Genomic DNA, 19,503 nt, shown 5'->3' with positions numbered 1-19,503 from the left:
GCTAATTGTTTTATTGTCAACAAAGTACAAACCACTGAAACCATTGTTCAGACATCAAAGTGTTTTAATTCTCTCATGTCTCATGCTTTTGAACATAGCCAGATTATACGTGTGTATATATATAAGTGAAACATCTTCCATTAGAGGTGATTTTGTGACCATTTTTTTTGAACATTTAATTCTCATGCTAATTTCTCTCTCGTTTCATACGTTTTATGAGTATTGAACCTTGAATTTGATTAATCTGTGCTAGATTTCTCTCGATTTGGATTTTATAAGTGTATATATGTAGTTTAACTTATTTATAATACGAGTTTTTTTTCTTTTCCTTGGGATACCGATTTCTTATTGGTTTCGTATTGTTTGATTTTGTTTTTCTTATAATCCTCATGAGCGAGATATATATTTAATCATTTTAATTTAACATAATTTTTTTACTTTTTAAATTTAAATTTTTTAATCTAATTTAAATAATAATTATTAAATTTGTTAAGTCAAATTTTATTATTAATCTTATATTATGTGTAATTTATGAATTTAGTTTTTATTTGAAAATTTGACTGATTTTAAAATTTAGTTATATTATTCTGATAATATTTAAATCAAGATTGAAACTTTAAAATTCTAAAAGTACATAACTAAAAATAAAATTAGAATATAAGAATTAAATTTAAAATTTACTCATAGGAAAGGGATTAAAGACAGAATTTGACCTTATTTTCCCCGAAAAGAGAAATACTTAAAATTATTGATAAGTGGCTACTAGGGTTTCACCCTTCACTATAAATACCCTTTTCGCTGCTCAGCTTCATTCACTCCTGAGATTTGGAAAAAGCCGCCTCTTGAAAATTGAACTGAGTTTTTCATCTTCCGTTTGAAAGTAGCGTTGATGAACATTGTTATGTGTACCAGAGGAGCATCCAGTGACGGTCACACAATCCCTCTAAGAAGTTCTGAGCTTAATTTTGTCATATTTTTTTTTTAGATTTGTTAAAAATTAAAGTTCTTGGGTTTTTTTAGGGAGAAAGGATTAAAAGCGATATGATGATAGAAATTCAATGGTCTGTCAATCCACTGATTTAATTTGATGTTACATTGAAGTTCCGACAGGTTCTGATCGCTTTTAATTTCTCCTCTCTTCAAGAATTGTTTTATTATCAAATTTTTTTGTTGAATTTCGTTTTACTGAAACTATATCCTGGGCTTGTGATGAATCTCTTTTTGCAATGGGTAATTTGCGTCTGAATTAGTATTTTTTTGATGCTAAAACACCTTGGAGAACTGATGCCCACTATTTCAGTGTGTTTTGAAACGATTTTTGTTTGTAAATGAATCAGATCTCGTGGTTAGTTCTTTGGAATCCATTATCAGTATCACCCAAGTTTTTTTGCATATTTTATTTATTATTATATTCTTAAAGTATGGTTTCGCTCTTATTTGTTCGAAGTTTCTTATTTGTTTTTTTTAAATTTAAATTCAACCATTTTGCTTTCATGTATATCCTTTAGGGCAACGGATGAATTCCTATATTTAATGGGTAATTTGCGTCTGAAAATTTATATTGATGCTATCACCTTGGAGAACTGATGCCCTTTCTCTCGTATTACTTTTTTAAAACCTTTGGTGCTTTGACTCTTCTTTTGAATAGCGTTTTGGATTTGTCATTATGCTGTCAATTTGTGTTCAGATTCTATATCTTAGATCTGAGTTCTTAATTGGATACTCCAATGGAGCATCATTATTCTCCAACCCTACCTCGTAACATTGAATGAGGACTTAAACAGCCGAACAAACGCATGGACGAATAAAGATGTGATTGTAATTGAGGAATAACATTTAGTCGGAGTTTGAAGGATCCTTAATATAGATTTTGGGTAAATCAAAAGCCAATAAATGAGAACTTAACGATGACGAGTTCCGCCAAAAGACCTATCTGGGTACCCATTTTTTTCATTTTGGATTGCTGCAATCGACCGCCGCCCTTTCTTTCGATTAAGTACAGCTATATATTCTATGTTCGACATATAACGTAAAGCATGTCTCCAATATTGATGAAAAATGCCCCTGGGATGCGTTTAACAGGTACCCATTTCTGGTTTCTTTTGAATTGTAAGCCTTCAACTTCATTCACTTGAAGCAAGAGTGTTAATTCCAACAGAAGCTTGGCCATAGCCTTCAATGTGATTTGGTGTCTGTGTACAAGTCACCTTCTCTTCCCAAGGTTGAAGAACTTTTTTGTGCCCATCATTTTCTCAGTTACTTCATCTGCTATCCCAAGATTAACTGTTTTACCCTTCAACTAAAATGGACTACCAAGTTCATTTAGGTATAACTAAAGTTACTGTTAATTGTTAAGTGTTCTTAGATTAGGTACGTGGAAGAAAACCCAGTCTTTGCAAGCCAAATGGAGACCTTTCTGTTCATTATCATGATCTAGCTTGCTCATGTTAATTATAGGAATATGGGGGTATTCGGCTATGGAGATGACATTGACTTCAACCTCTTGTTTGGTCTCTCAATTGAACGATTATGAGTGAGGATGTATGCGATATTTTATGTTAGAAAGGGTAATGTATAAAATTTTAGGAGGTGAACTTATATTGGAATTTGAAAATTTTAGAGGGTTGACAATTGCACCATTTTGGTCCATCCCTGTTCATTAGGTTCTTGGATGTAAGGGGTTTTTTATACTGGGGTTTTTTGCACCAATAGGGTAGCTTGAAAAAAAATAAGGGTTTTTGGCACATTGGCTTTTAATTTGAGATTTATGACATTTGTTTAAGTGTATGATAAACTTGTCACTTTGAGATGAGTTTTTTGAGATATTTTTAGTGGATCTTGATGATTTAGCCCCACATATATCATTAATTTATTATATTTATCGAGATTTGTCACTCTTAGATGACAAGTTAAAAAATTATTATTTTTTAAGTACTGTAAAATAATTAAATTTTAAAATTAAAAATATAATATATAATAATTCGTCATCTTGAGGCGACGAGTTCATTCGAATTGAAAAAATAGTCATTTTGTAGTAGTTTGTCAACGGTTATTTGGGCAATGGTTACAAGGGAAATTGGTCGGATTAAATTAAAAAAGGTAACTTAATTATAATGTAAATTAATAATTTTATTAAAATAAAAGTGTTTACAAACTAATAAAATTTATTTATATTTCTTAAGTTCTTAACGATATCTAAGAGTGATCAAATGATAATGGCGTGTGGGTCGTCGGCCTTGATCATTGTCATCGTCATCATCTCCATATTGGATTGTTGAATAAAGGGTGTACTTATCACACTCTGAGATCCACCTTAGAAATACGAGAATGGGCTTATGGTATTTGACGCCATCATTTACGTTATTGAATCGACCTGACAACCTTGTTGACCATATATGATATGATCCCATTCACTCTGACCCACATGTTTTGTCGAATATGCTTGAGTGCGTTGGATTGCCTTCCATGAAGTCCAACCCAAGTCGACTGAGTTTCGGTTGAACTATGATATGAAGTATAAAAACATAAACTAGCCTAAGATGCATAAAAATAATCTTCAACTGCAGATGTTGAAGTAGCAGAAGAAGATTTCTTTGACTTGGTGAATCTGGCCTTGTGTTGTTCCCATTCTCCCCTTTCATCCAGTGTCGTGAGATATGGTTTCTTATTATTTTAATAATTTTAGAGATAAGGAGAATGGTCGAAATATAGGTCCATCGACGTAATCTCGTAACGCATGGGGACCAATAACTGACGCTAATTCTACTTCTCAATGTAGAAAGCTTGCTTCGTTGGCCAATCATCGTTACGTTTTCCACGCAAATCAATTATATGGAGGCCGTCCATATTACATATTTGAGTAGGAATCAGTTGATGAGATGCAAACTGTCGCAACACTCTGTCAGTGGCGTTAATCTCAACAATCGAAAAATGTATTATAGGCGTCACGACGCACTATAAATCGAAACCCTTAAAAAATCCAGTGACAATAATGGGTAGATCTCGTTATCGCAATACGGAAGCCAACAAAACTGTACATATTAATTATAAAAGTTAGTATATATAAAGTTAAACAATTTCAAAAAAAAAATAAATTAAGAACTAATATTTATCGCATGTCAACCAGCGATGTTGATTCTCATTCGTATATCGTTTTTTGTCGCACCCGATAACTTCATCTCCGTTATTTTATGACACCAGCTAGAAAAACGATTAAAAACATAAGAAAAATATATTTAAAAAACTGTTAAAAGCGAAGTTGAAAATTTACCTTGCAGCTAGAGAAAACTCAACCAGGGCTGTTGTAATCGACATAAAAAAAGACAACCGATACCAACCCCAAGATTGTAGCAATATTAGACAACCTGCTACATTGACTTTTCCACCTCGCTGGACGATTGCAGCCTTGCAAAGCTCCCGATACAAAAGGCTAAAATCATTGAGCCCCAACTGGTATTACGACACCCATGGAAATTATTTAATATTGCGGATACTAAGTGTGCACCAAATTATCGGATTTATCCGGTAATAATATCCCTCCGATTTAAAAATAACCTCCTCCTCGGTATAGTCGTTTGTCACTTGAAATTCAGACTTCAACCACGTCATTCGTATCCAATAGTCGTTCATGATCACGGATGGTGGTTGTATTCCTAAAACTTCATCGAGCAAAGCGATGAGGTTGCCAAAATAATCATCGCTTCACCACTCAGGAAATAGAAAGTGTGACATCTCTGTTGAGTTATCGACGGAATCGACCAATAAGGTGTGAATTGGCAATTGAAATTTTTGTGGAAGCTTTTGCAGAAAATTGAAAGTAATTGCGCAGCGATTTAGAGTGGTTCGACTTTCTCAACAATAGTCTACGTCCACTACCTTAGCTATCCACACTAAGGATTTTCCACAAATTCACTAATTTGTCTTTCTTTTGAGGACAAAGAGTAACCTTACAAATCACTCAAGAATTATACCCCAAATTCTTGAGAACACTCTCTCCCAAAGAGAAGATTGCAAATTTGCAAACTTACAAGGAAATCCTCACAAGGTAGATTGTTTGCACAATTCTAGAACAAAGAAAAGAACACTCAAGAATGAATACAATTGAGTACAAGTAATGTTCTTGAAAGCAAAATAAATATTGAATGAAAAATAGGCTTGAAATGCTCAAACTTGAGGTTTGATGCTTTCTCTTTGATTCTCTCTTGATTCTAGTTGCTTGTTGTTTTTTGTTATTGATCAATGGCTTCTAAGCTTGTTTAAATACACCTTCAAATGATTCTGAACGTTGGGGATGCTTAGTGGAGTCAATAGAGCCGTTTAAGTGTGAAAACAATTAATAAATTCAGTTGGGAGCGTCAATGTATCGATGCATACCCATGGTGCATCAGTGTAAAATTCAAATATTTTGATCGTTGAACCCTTAGTGCATCGGTGCACTAAGACTGCACCGATGCATCAAGTGCATTCGATGTTTTAAGCTAGCCAGAGTGCATCGATGCATGGCTGGTGCATCGATGCATTCAATGTTTTCATAAACTCCTCAATGCATCGGTGCATGGTATGTGCATCGATGCATGAAATGCATTCGATGTTCAATTTAATTCATGGTGCATCGATGCATGGATTGGTGCATCGGTGCATCACTTTGATAAATTGATTTTAGGCTTGATTTCGGTTCAAAATACTTTGTGAAAATTGCTTAAAAATAGTTTAAGTATAAAACACAATTTTACACATTTAGTAAGGTTTAAAATTGATCTTGAAAGGCTTGGAGTAAAAATTTGATATTCGATTAATTGAATCGAATATACTTAGAAAAATATTTGTAAAATCTTAAAATTCATTTAAACTTAGTTTGTTATATCGAAACATCAAAATGTTTTCAACAATCTCCCCCTTTTTGATATAACAAAACACTTGGATAATTTTAAGATTTTCTTTGAAAAATCAAGTTTGAAATTAATTTTGAAATTACTACTCCCCCTTACAATAACACTTCTACCCTTTAAAACATTGTAACACTTAACATTTCTCCCCCTTTTTGTTAAATCAAAAAGACTCAAAAATTTAAACAAGGTTGTAATTTTTTTTTTAGCCAATTGATTAGTAATATAACTTAAGCTGCTAAGATCACAATTAAGAGAAACGTTAGCCATTAGTTTCATAATCAATATTCATAATCAAATGTGAAATGTCATAATTGGTCATAATGCAACTAATATGAAATTGATGTAAAAATTAATAAATATTAATCTCAAAGTGAAAATTCAAATCAAACCAATATATATATCAAGTTTAAAAACCACAAAGCATCCAAATTATATCTTAAAACAAATTCAAATAATCCAAATAAAAACAATAATCCCCAAAGTATTCAAAATGTTTTAACAATAAAAGTTCAAAGATAATCTAAAACAAAACAAGGTCTACTCGTCTATAGAGGGATCGGGAGACGGAGGAGGAAATTGGGATTATGAGGTTGGTTTGAACGAGACTCGACGAAGTCCTAGGGCGTTTGGGATTAGACATGGTTTAGGAATCGGAAAAAGAGAATATAACCTGCAAATTGAAACACATGTATGCAAAAATAATCAATACCAAAACTCAATTGAGTCCTCAATATCTCAAGGTTCTCTAAACCAATCCTAATGGGCATAATTTTGAAAAACTATTTAGAAAACAGTGTTTGAAAATTATAATATGTATAGTTTTTCATGAAAACAACATAATTAAATAAAAAACATCAAATTTAAAATTGATTTCAGATTTTCGATTTATTTATTTTTATTTCGAAAATTCACAAATACATTGAAAATATGTGAGTTTTTGATGAAATTAGTTGTAAAAACTAGTTTGTAATCATCAAACAATCAATTCTCAACATAATATTCATCCTAGAACTAATTAAAACTAGTCCTAAGATCAAAAATCAATAAAATAGAAGTTTTTGAAATATTACCTTGAAAATTTCAGATTTGAGAGGAATGTGATGTTGTTTTGCACGATTTGATGATTAAAGCATGATTAGGAGTTGAAAAGCTTGAAGATTCTGACAAAATTACGTTGATTTTGAGCAAAAAGAGGATTTAGAGGAGTGAGAGGGGCGTACGATTGATGAGGACATAATTTTAGGGTTTGAAACAAATGAGAAAAATAAGCCTTTTAAACCCAAAACCCGACGGATGCATCGATGCATGACCCCGTGCATCGATGCACATTCAAGGCATGCATCGGTGCATAAACATGATGAATCGATGCACATTCAAAGGGATGTATCGATGCACTGTTAAGTGTATCGATGCATGAAGCACAAAAATGTCAAAAATCTATTTCAAACACTTAAAATGCTAAATTAATTAGCTCTAGTGGTATTGGCAACTCATATAATGAAAATTAATCATGTTCAATCAATCAAATTAATCCTTAAATTTCATTTGAACATAAAATTAATTTTCATCAAGCAACATAAACTCCCCCTAACTAATAGCAAAGAATGCAACAAAAAATTATTATTATACGCATTTTTTATTTATATTTAAAAGTGCTAAAATTATTTTAAACACTAAGTGAAGATAGGTAAGTTAAACCTAATTCTCTCCTAAGTGTCCAAAATCTTTCTTTGTCTAAAGGTTTTATAAAGATATCCGCTAATTGGTGCAAAATATCAACAAATTCTAGAGCTACATCTTCCTTAGTGACATGGTCTCTAATGAAGTGATGTCTAATTTCAATATGGTTAGTTCTAGAGTGTTGGATGAGATTTTTAGTGAGACAAATAGCACTAGTATTGTTACACTTGATAGGAATGATACCTACTTCAATTCCATAATCAAAAAGTTGTTGTTTCATCTATAAAACTTGTGCACAACAACTACCGACTGAAATGTATTCTGCTTCAGTGGTAGATAATGCAACACAATTTTGTTTCTTTGAAAAACCAAGAAATCAACATATTTCCAAGGAATTGGCAAGTACCGGAGGTGCTTTTCCTATCTAATTTGCATCCTCTATAATCCGCATCAGAGAAGGTATGCAAGCTAAAGCTAGAGTCTCTAGGATACCAAAGTCCTAAACTAGGAATGTCCTTAAGGTATCTAAAGATCCTCTTAACAGCTAGTAAATGTGATTCCTTAGGACATGATTGAAATCTAGCACATAAGCAAACACTAAACATAATGTCCGATCTACTTGCAGTTAGATAAAGCAAAGAACCAATCATTGACCTATATAATTTAACATCCACACATTTACTTCCTTCATCTATGTCAAGCTTTGTCGATGAGCTCATTGGAGTGTTATGTGGCTTCCCATTTTCCAGTCCAAACTTCTTGAGCATATCTTTGGCGTACTTAGCTTGATTGATGAAGATGCCATCTTTTCTTTGCTTGATTTGGAGTCCCAAGAAAAATGAGAGCTCCCTCATCATGCTCATCTCGAATTCACTTTGCATTAGCTTATAAAATTCTTGGCAAAGAACGTCATTAGTAGAATCAAATATTATATCATAAACATAAATTTGAACTATTAATAAATCTTTACCTTTATGCTTTAAAAACAATGTAGTGTCAACCTTCCCTTTTGAAAAACCTTTTTCAATTAAAAAGTTTGACAATCTTTCATACCAAGCTCTAGGAGCTTGTTTTAAACCATAAAGCGCTTTTGTCAATTTAAGAACATGATTTGGAAATTTTAAATCTTTAAAACCAGGAGGTTGTTCCACATACACTTCTTCCTTTATAAAACCATTTAAAAATGCACTTTTAACATCCATTTGATATAATTTAAATTCATGAAAACATGCAAATGCTAATAATATTCTAATTGCTTCCATCCTAGCTACGGGAGCGTATGTTTCATCATAGTCTATGCCTTCTTCTTGAGTATAGCCTTGAGCAATAAGTCTAGCCTTGTTTCTTACTATATTACCACTCTCATCAAGCTTATTCCTAAATACCCATCTAGTACATACAGTAGATTTATTACTAGGCATTTCAACTAATGTCTATACTTTACTTCTCTCAAATTGATTTAACTCTTCTTGCATAGCCATAATCCAATGTTCATCATTTAATACTTCTTTAATATTCTTAGGCTCTATGTATGAGATAAATGCAACATGATTACAAATATTTCTAAGAGAAGATCAAGTTATTACCCCTTTGGATGGATCACCTATAATCTCACCATCCTTGACATAGTTGTACTCTCTTGTATAAGATACTTCCATTTCTTCAATGGTTGGATTCTCGAGAGGATCATGAGTTTCCTCATCTTTTGTTTTTTCCTTTGATGATGGTTCTCCAACGTCATGTCTAACGTCATTTATAATGCCTACATCATCATTCACATAAGAATCCTTCCTCGGAATGAGATTATCATCGAAAACAACATGTATAGACTCTTCTACAACTAAAGTTCTATTATTAAATACTCGATAAGCTTTAGAATTTAAGGAATAACCCAGAAAAATTCCTTCATCACTTTTAGCATCAAATTTGCCAAGATTGTCTTTACCGTTGTTTAAAACAAAACACTTACATCCAAAAGGATGAAAATAACTAATGTTAGGCTTTTTATTTTTGAAAAGTTCATATGGAGTTTTCTTTAAAATATGCCTAATCATTACTTGATTAATAACATAACAAACAGTATTTGTCGCTTTCGCCCTAAAATATTTTGGCAAATTATTTTCACAAAGCATGGTTCTAGCCATTTCTTCTAAAGTTTGATTTTTCCTCTCAACAACTCCATTTTGTTGAGGGGTTCTAGGTGCTGAAAAATTATGGCTAATACCATTAGAATTACAAAAATCAGTAAATCCAAGATTTTCAAATTCAGTTCTATGATCACTCCTAACACTAGTTATATAGTAACCTTTTTCGTTTTGGATTACTTTTGAAAACGTGATGAATTTTTCTAATGCTTCATCTTTAGTACTTAAGAATAGAACCCAAGTATATCTTGAATAGTCATCTACCAAGACAAATGCATATTATTTTCCACCCAAGCTAGTAGTCCTAGTTGGCCCCAAAAGATCTATATGGATCAATTGTAATACTCTACTAGTTGATACATAGTTAATGGATTTAAAAGAAACTCGCTTCTATTTTCCTTTAGTACAAGCATCACAGATTTTATCATTATCAAATTTAAGCTTAGGCAAGCCTCGAACTAAATTTCCTTGAATTAGCCGTTGCAAAACACTCATACTAGCATGTCATAGTCTCATATGCCATAACCAACTATAATGCTCATCCTTAGCAAGTAGGCATAAATTAGTCATATCAATGAAATCTAAATGCACCATATAAATGTTTCCTATTCTATGACCAACAAGCATAATCAAAGTAGATGCAATGTCAATAAATTTTGCAAACACTTAATTCAAAAATAAGACATTGTATCTTTTTTCAAATTCACCTATTCGGATTATGCTTTAATCCATTCACATACAAAACATTATGCAATGTTGATTATTGAGATTAAGAGCACATGCATAAAGTTTTTGAAAAATCGATATCAATTGTTAAAGAGATATCAATTATATTTTAAAAACAATTTTGACCAAAAATTAATATGATGAATTAGAGTTTATAAAACATTTCCAAAAATTACTATGTTAATCATACAATATTTTTCAACATACATGAGATAAAACATAATTATTCAATATTTAAAACCTCATGCATGCATAAACTAAATGAGCAACCAAATAGAATAATTACATTAAGTTTAGAGTTACCCATTTCTTTTTCATGTGTGGCAAGAGCATCTTGAATATCATCATCTTCATCACCATTGCTCCCACACACCTACAAGAGACATTTAAGTAGATTTTGGTATCCAAATTGCTTTGGATCCGTGAATGTTAGTTTCAATGCCCCTTGTTCCTTTTGGAACCCATACTTGTCTAATTTTAAACCTTTTTCCTTTCTTTAAAGGACAAATATGTTCCTTATGACCATGATAATGACAATGTGAACATATTGTCATTATTGAACTAGATGAATTATTTAAAATGATCTCTTTTTCTTTTGTTAAGCATTCAAGCTTAACTTTCAAATTAAAATTTTCTTTTTCAATATTTTCAAATTTCATTTTTGAAAGTTCTAAATCCTTCTTCAAGAGTTCATTTTGATTTTCAAAATCCATTTTCGTTTCTAGAAGAAGTTTGTTTAATTTGAAATTTTATTTTTCAAAGTTTTCAGATTTTAGTTTTGAAAGCTCTAACTCATTTTTCAACATTTCATTTTGTTTTTCCAAGTCTGTTTTAGCTTTCAAAAGAAGATCATTTTTAGCTATAAGTTTAGAAATCAAATTCCTATATTTGGAGTTCATGATCTCAAACACCGAAAATAATTCATCATAAGCATCTTGTAACTCATTAAAAGATTTTTAATTTAATTTATTTGAGTTAGAAGATACATTTGGCTCTGAGAGAGCTAATAGAGACATCACCTTTATTGGTTCTTCTTCTTCCTTGTCTCCATAGATCTCCTCAAGCTTATCCCACATTTCCTTGGCACTTGAACAAGAAAAAACTTCTTCATATACATTAGGATCAATTGCACAACATAACATGTGCATAACCTTTGTGTTTTGTTGAGCTTTCTTCCGTTCTTCATATCAAATGCTTGGATAAATATCATAATAAACCTCTTCCGACGATGATAATTTGTCCCGTTGAAGTGTGGAGGCACGTCAATTGGTCTGGACTCTTCCATGGAGAATGAACCGGAAGTGGACGCCATCTTTATCGATTTAACTCTTCCCGAATCGACTCAAGAGGTGGTTAAACCTTCAAATGAGTGAGACTCTGATACCAATTGTTGAGTTAATCGATCGACGTAATCGACCAAGAAGGGGGTGAATTGGCAATTGAAATTTTTGTGGAAGCTTTTGCAGAAAATTGAAAGTAATTGTGCAGCGATTTAGAGTGGTTCGACTTTCTCAACAATAGTCTACGTCGACTACCTTAGCTATCCACACTAAAGATTTTCCACAAATTCACTAATTTGTCTTTCTTTTGAGGACAAAGAGTAACCTTACAAATCCCTCAAGAATTATACCCCAAATTCTTGAGAACACTCTCTCCCAAAGAGAAGATTACAAATTTGCAAACTTACAAGGAAATCCTCACAAGGTAGATTGTTTGCAGAATTCTAGAACAAAGAAAATAACACTCAAGAATGAATACAATTGAGTACAAGTAGTGTTCTTGAAAGCAAAATAAATATGGAATGAAAAATAGGCTTGAAATGCTCAAACTTGAGGTTTGATGCTTTCTCTTTGATTCTCTCTTGATTAGTTGCTTGTTGTTTTTTTGTTATTGATCAATGGCTTCTAAGCTTGTTTAAATACACCTTCAAATGATTCTGAACGTTGGGGATGCTTAGTGGAGTCAATAGAGCCATTTAAGTGTGAAAACAATTAATAAATTCAATTGGGAGCGTCAGTGCATCGATGCATACCCCTGGTGCATCGGTGCATCAATGTAAAATTCAAATATTTTGACCGTTGAACCCTTAGTGCATCGGTGCACTAAGACTGCATCGATGCATCAAGTGCATTTGATGTTTCAAAATAGCCAGAGTGCATCGATGCATGGCTGGTGCATCGATGCATCAAATGCATTCGATGTTTTCATAAAATCCTTAGTGCATCGGTGCATGGTATGTGCATCAATGCATGAAATGCATTCGGTGTTCAATTTAATTCATGGTGCATCGATGCATGGATCGGTGCATCGGTGCATCACTTTGATAAATTGATTTTAGGCTTGATTTCGGTTCAAAATACTTTGTGAAAATTGTTTAAAAAATAGTTTAAGTATAAAACACAATTTTACACATTTAGTAAGGTTTAAAATTGATCTTGAAAGACTTGGAGTAATAATTTGATATTCGATTAATTGAATCAAATATACTTAGAAAAATATTTGTAAAATCTTAAAATTCATTTAAACTTAGTTTGTTATATCAAAACATCAAAATGTTTTCAACAATCTCGGGTCTCCAATGTTCAATCAGAGCCGAAATCAACGCCGAGTACACATTAAAGCCACGAAAAAATATGGTTGGATATAGATCGGATTGCTGAAGTTATATCATCATCCGCTTATGCGAATCTCTCGATGTCACCCCACGCTAATGAATGCTCCATTATTCTTCCGGACGGAGTTTGATTGACGAAATATGAACATCATCGAGGCGTAACATGTAATCTCGGGAAGCCATTTTTCAAGATTTCTTTATGAAGTTTGGATTTTGCTAGGATGGTTAAAAACCTAAACCCCATAACCCCTATTTATAGCCCTAATTCCAACGGCCATCTTCAAAAACCATGAGGAACTCGTCACCTCGGCGTGACGAGTTTCATTGTGTCCGTTGCCCAAGTAACTGTTGTCCAACAACTAGTTTTTTTTTTAATTTAATTTTTATATTAATTTTTTTTGCAATACTTAAAAAAATAATAATATTTTAATAGACTCATCACCTAAATACAATAAATTAATGGTCCACATAGGGCTCACTCATCCGTTTCCATTAATATTATATATCTCAATGAACTCGACACCTCTAGGTGACGAGTTCATCATACACTGTAACAAATGTTGTAAATCCCAAATTAAAAATTAAGGTACCCTAATTCCCCAAATTTTTTTCAGGCCGCCCTATTGGGGCAAAAAAAAAACAAACCGTTTGTACTGTTCCTTGCACCTTTGTTTATATTGGTGTAAAGCTCTCAAAAGTTCATATCAGAGGAAATTTGGATTTCTGTGTATATACTATGGACATCATATTCACGTTAATGGGTTAGGTAATTTCTTAAAGCACCTTTAGTTGTTTTTTCCTTTTATAGGAATTAAAAAAAATTTACGTATTCATATTATTATTATTTTCTAAGCTTTTCGACGCATCCTGGGATCAAATCTTTGGAAATCTATAATGGACCCTGCATTAATGTCATATGATAACAAGGATGGTCCACACACTCATAGGAAGGCAAATTAATGCATTTATTTTTATACCAAATTCTTTCTTTGTATCAGTTTAGAACCGATAAAGTAAACAAAGATTTTGAACTAGAGCTTCACTTGATCCAACAGAAGTTTCCCATTTACTTTCCTGCTTAACTTCAGTGTCAGTAATTCCTCAAGTAGCATAGTCTTGTACAGTGCTTTGTTTCTCTTCACAATTTCTGGCAATGGACCAATCTGAGTACCATTTTCCGGGCTGTGAAACGCTGCAATTGACAGCCTCTATTTCTCCTGATTAACCACAGCTCTGGTCTATGCTTTTATATTCTCCATTGCTCATAATCTGCATTTATAATTATAACTATTATATACAATCAATCATGTCTAAGTCTATGTAGCTTCAATTGTTGTTATATTACCTCTATCATGTCGCCGATATTGACGATCAATGCGCCGGGATGGGTTTAACTGGCACCCATTTCTCATTTTTCTTGATTTGTAATCCTTCCACCTCATTCACTTGAAGCAATATTGTTAAGGCTCTAGCATCAGAGTGCGGAGATGCACCAAGAACCTTGTCGTAACCGGTTTTTGTCCGGGCACGAAATATTTATTTGGCGGGAAGATTGATATGAATAAATGGTTTTGAAAATAATTTGAAAGTCGCCATCGGCCTTTTGGGTCAGGTAGGTCGAATACCTAAAAATTATTTTTTTTAAAAGAGTTTTAAGAAAACATCAATAAAAAAATAAACTGATTTGCGTTTATAACCAAAAATTCGTTCTTTTTAATAATAAAAAGGGATTCGTGGTCGGTTACGTTTAGGGAAGGATTAGCACCCCTACAACGCCCAAAATTGGTACTTTTTAATTATAAATTGTCTCTATTATTAAAATTTAAAAATTCAAAATATATTTAATTTATAATCCTATTATTTCAAAATTATATAAAAAAATATTTAAAAATATCGGAAAAGGACTTCTAGGTGCCTTAAGACAGCTCTTTTCTTTGATATTGATAAATATTAATTTAAATTAAATAATATTTTTTATAATTTTTAATTTTAAAATACCAGAATAGGACATCCAGTTGTATTAAGACTGTCCTTTTCTTCGATATTGAAAAATAATTATTAAAATAACTTATTAAAAATATATATAAATAATTATTTATTATATATATTTATAACTATATAATAATAAAAGTATTTAAATATAAACAAATAAAACAATAAAAATACAATTAGAACGATATATTTAAAAGCAGTAAAATAAATGAAAACATTTAAAATTAGTGACTAAAATATAATAAAATTAAGATTAAAAAACTAATTTATAATTAATCAAAATTATAGGGATTAAACATACTATTTTTTATTTTATTAATTTAATGACTAAAATAAAACTATATAAAATTCGGATATTAGATTAAAATAAATTAAAACATATTATTCAGATTAAAATATTAATTATTAAAATTATAGGACTAAATCTGTTATTTATCCTATATATATTATTTTAATATAAAGGACTAAAACAAATAAAAATGAAATTAAAGAACCGAATTAAAAGGATTATAAACTTGATTTAGTGACTAAAATGTAAAAATTACAAGTTGGAATGGCTTCGGACGGGGTTTACCCTTTATGAAATTACATAAATACCCTCCCCAAAACGACGTCGTTTGGGAGAGGGTATTAATACCCGAAACCGGCTGGCCCTACGGGCCAGCTTCTCATTTCTTCATTTCTGTTCTCTCTCTAACAGAGAGAGAGCAGAGTTTTCTGGCTTCTCTCTAAACTGAGAGAAAGCCGTCCCGGTCAGCCACCGTTGCCGGGCTCCGACCACCGCTGCCGGCCCGTTAATGGTGGCTGGAAATTACAAAAAAAAACACCAAAATATAGATCGGGACGATCTAAAACCGTTTCCGGTGTTCTTTTTCCTTAAAAAGCTCCCAATCGGAGCAAATCTACAAAAGTACCTTCTGTTTTCGTTGTATCCGGCGACGGTTGGGGTTCTCCGATGACAGAGTAAGTTTCTTTCCTCTCTTCTCTCCTTTTTTTTTGTTGCTGCGTTGTTGTTGACTACTGGTTGTGGGTTATTTGTTATTTGTTTTTGTTTCTTTGTTCTCTGTTTATGTCTCTCTCTCCGTCTCTGTCCTTTTTTTTTGTTCGCAGATGGGGTGATGGCTTTATAGCCATCACCGGTGTGGCCATCGGACCGGTCTGAAGGGTGAAAAATTCGGTGAGTCACCAAAGCTATGCTGGTGACTCACCATAGAGGCGACGTGGACGGTCAGGGTTGTGGCAGCAGAGCTTCTGGAGGCTTCTTCGGGGTGGCTTCGTGGCATTGGTGGAGTGTAGGCAGCGGACATGTGGCCTTCTGGAACCAACGGCGGTGGCTGAAGACTTCTGAGGCGGCTGGAAACCATTGAGGCGGCGGCGCACGGGGCTAGGGTTAGAAAACCCTAACTGAAACCCTAAATGTTTTAGGGTTTCCATCTGGTTTGGGCTTGTAATATGGGCCTGATTATTGGGCTCCGGGTTTTGTAATATTAATAAATAATATATATTAATAATAATAATAATAATAATTATAATAATAATAATTATAATAATAATAATAACATTAAAATGAAAAAAAATGAATATCTTCAGCTGCCCCTCTTTGCTTATTCTTAATAAGAATAGAGCAAAGACGAAAAGATAATAAGTTTTTTTCATTTGACTTCACTTGATTAGTATAGAGATGTTGAATAAATTCTTCTTTTTCTTTCAGATGAGTTCTTCTCATTATGAACTTTCCGCTGGGGATGATGTTGACCTCTTTCTTTCTGTGATAGAGTCATTCAAAAGGTTGAATAAGCTCTTCTTATTATGAACTTCTTCTTCTCCTGATGAGTTCTTCTCATTATGAACTTCTCTGGGAAAACTGACCCATCAAGTGATGGATTTGAGCAAAAAGTTGAACAAATTCTTCTCATTATGAACTTCTTCTTCTTTCTTCAGATGAGTTCTTCTCATTATGAACTCAAACTGGAAAAGATAGTCCATCAAGTGATAGATTTGAACAAAAGGTTGAACAAATTCTTCTCGTTATGAACTTCTTCATCCTTCTTCAAGTAATGAGTTCTTCTCATTATGAACTCTACCTGGAAATTTTAATCCATCAAGTGATAGATTTGAGCAAAAGGTTGAACAAATTCTTCTCATTATGAACTTCTTCATCCTTCTTCAGATGAGTTCTTCTCATTATGAACTTCTCTGGAAAAGCTGACCCATCAAGTGATGGATTTGAGCAAAAAGTTGAACAAATTCTTCTCATTATGAACTTCTTCTTCCTTCTTCAGATGAGTTCTTCTCATTATGAACTTCTCTGGAAAAACTGATCCATCAAGTGATGAATTTAAATCTTTGCTAAAATCTTTGAAATTCCTGTCAAAATTCAACATGGATGAGAATGAATGAAAATGCACCTATTTTTGCAAATGCCTAAATATGATGCATGACTGTTAAGTTATTTGATTTCAGATTGGTGAACTGAATATTTCTTCAGTTGTAGAAACCCAATAAATCTTTCTTCTTCATATCAGAGAATCTATCATCTTTGACAAATGTAGATATAATGTCACAAAATCTCTTGAGAATAAAACTCAATAGTATAGGCTCCTGAAAAGCTTGCCTGCATGTGACATGTTGATTCTGATAACAACTCATCTGATTATGAAATGACCTTTCAAGATGATTTCACAAATATCGATAGTTCTTTTAATACCGTGAAATCTTGAATTCTGATTCTGATGAGGAGAATAAACTGTTATACTTGACAAAAATGGGATTCTCAGAGGCTGAAACTTCAATAACCATGGAGAGATGTGGTTCAGATTCATCAATTGCAAAATTGACAAATTTTATATGTACTGCTCAAATGGCTAAGGTTACTGACACATTTCTTCCGGTAAAAGATGGGAAGCCATTATGCGATGATCCCCATTACAAGAAAAGGCAAAATTCGGGCTATGATTTTTGGGAAAGGAATAAACAGAAGAAGCTTGAAAATAAGCTTCTTAATGAAGACGATCATACAGTTCATCTTTTAATTCCAATGATTGGTTCTGTAGTTCCTACCAAACCAGATCAGATAACTCAAAGAACACTTCCAGAAGATGCTATTGAGTCTCCTTATTTCTACTATGAGCAAATTCATCTTTCAAATCCAATGATTGGTTATGTGGTTTCATATCAAACCAAATCAGATAACTCAAAGAACACTTCCAGAAGATGCTATGAGCACATTCCTCTTCCAAATTCAATAACTGGTTCTGTGGTTCATACCAAACCAGATCAGATAACTCAAAGAACACTTCCAGAAGATGCTATTATAAAATTCATCTTTCAAATTCAATGACTGGTTTTACCAAACCAGATCAGATAACTCAAAGAACACTTCCAGAAGATGCTATGAGCACATTCCTCTTTCAAATTCAATAACTGGTTTTACCAAACCAGATCAGATAACTCAAAGAACACTTCCAGAAGATGCTATGAGCACATTCATCTTTCAAATTCAATGATTGGTTTTTACCAAACCAGATCAGATAACTCAAAGAACACTTCCAGAAGATGCTATGAGCACATTCATCTTTCAAATTCAATAACTGGTTTTACCAAACCAGATCAGATAACTCAAAGAACACTTCCAGAAGATGCTATGAGCACATTCCTCTTCCAAATTCAATAATTGGTTTTTACCAAACCAGATCAGATAACTCAAAGAACACTTCCAGAAGATGCTATGAGCACATTACATTTGTTCCAGTTAATGTTTGGACTAGGATATCACAGTACTTATTCGATGTAGAGCCAGAATTTGTAGATTCGAAGCATTTTCATGCTACTACACTGAAAAGGGCTATATTCATAATTCTGCCAATTGAGAACAGATTCTCTCTTATTCTGCTTCCTCCATGTGTTGATGCTTTTTCATTGACAAAGAAATGATGGCATTCCTGGGATCCAATAACAAAGTTGAACTGTTTATAAACATGTACAGGAAGTGCCAAATTGATAGAAAGGATCTGTAAGGCTCATGAAGCTTATGACAAAGAGCCACATTCGAGTGTCCAGAAGTATGTTCTTGATGAGTGCTGAAAATGGAATCTAGTATGGGTTGGAAGGAATAAAGTTGCTCCACTTGGATCTGATGAGGTGAAAATGCTTCTAGGTTTCTCTAAAAACCATACACAATAATCTGTATAGAGACATGTTCCATGGTGGTATCAATGTCTTGTTTCTTTTTGCTGGAATCAGTGCTGCAAAGATCGCCTTCTACTGTCTTAGTATATCTTTGAAAACAGATGTGCAAGAACTGAATGGTGATCGGTTGGAGCAATTGATGAGTAGATTTGGCGAATTCGACCTTGTTGTCGGTAGCATCCCGTGTAACAATCTTGATGTTCATGGCTTTAAGATGGTGATGATTTGCTTACTTTATATTCCATGCTTTTAAAAGGTATTAACATAAAGT

The 19,503-nt window shown here is 32.9% G+C and overlaps 1 long non-coding RNA gene, 3 other non-coding genes and 1 pseudogene across 4 annotated transcripts in view; 4 read left to right on the top strand and 1 right to left on the bottom strand.

Moving 5' to 3' along the window:
• The window catches only part of LOC120187194, a 39,455-nt gene extending 23,803 nt beyond the window's left edge, over positions 1–15,652 (bottom strand). Inside the window, exon 1 of the long non-coding RNA XR_005522261.1 lies at positions 15,642–15,652. This is a non-coding gene — a long non-coding RNA (uncharacterized LOC120187194). The remainder of the gene's footprint in view (positions 1–15,641) is intronic.
• Positions 882–961, top strand: LOC120187201. The gene has a single exon (XR_005522266.1). It is a non-coding gene; the product is annotated as a small nucleolar RNA U61 (small nucleolar RNA).
• LOC120187197 lies at positions 1,037–1,121 on the top strand. The gene has a single exon (XR_005522263.1). It is a non-coding gene; the product is annotated as a small nucleolar RNA snoR14 (small nucleolar RNA).
• LOC120187200 lies at positions 1,198–1,293 on the top strand (annotated as a pseudogene).
• LOC120187199 lies at positions 1,505–1,595 on the top strand. Its single transcript, XR_005522265.1, has one exon. It is a non-coding gene; the product is annotated as a small nucleolar RNA Z101 (small nucleolar RNA).
• Positions 15,653–19,503: the final 3,851 nt, after the last annotated feature.

This window comes from Hibiscus syriacus, unplaced genomic scaffold, assembly GCF_006381635.1.
Source record: "Hibiscus syriacus cultivar Baekdansim isolate YM2019G1 unplaced genomic scaffold, ASM638163v2 tig00113722_pilon, whole genome shotgun sequence".
Taxonomy (NCBI): Eukaryota; Viridiplantae; Streptophyta; class Magnoliopsida; order Malvales; family Malvaceae; genus Hibiscus; species Hibiscus syriacus.
The sequence above is the reverse complement of the archived record's forward strand: the minus strand, read 5'-3'. Positions and strand labels throughout refer to the sequence as shown.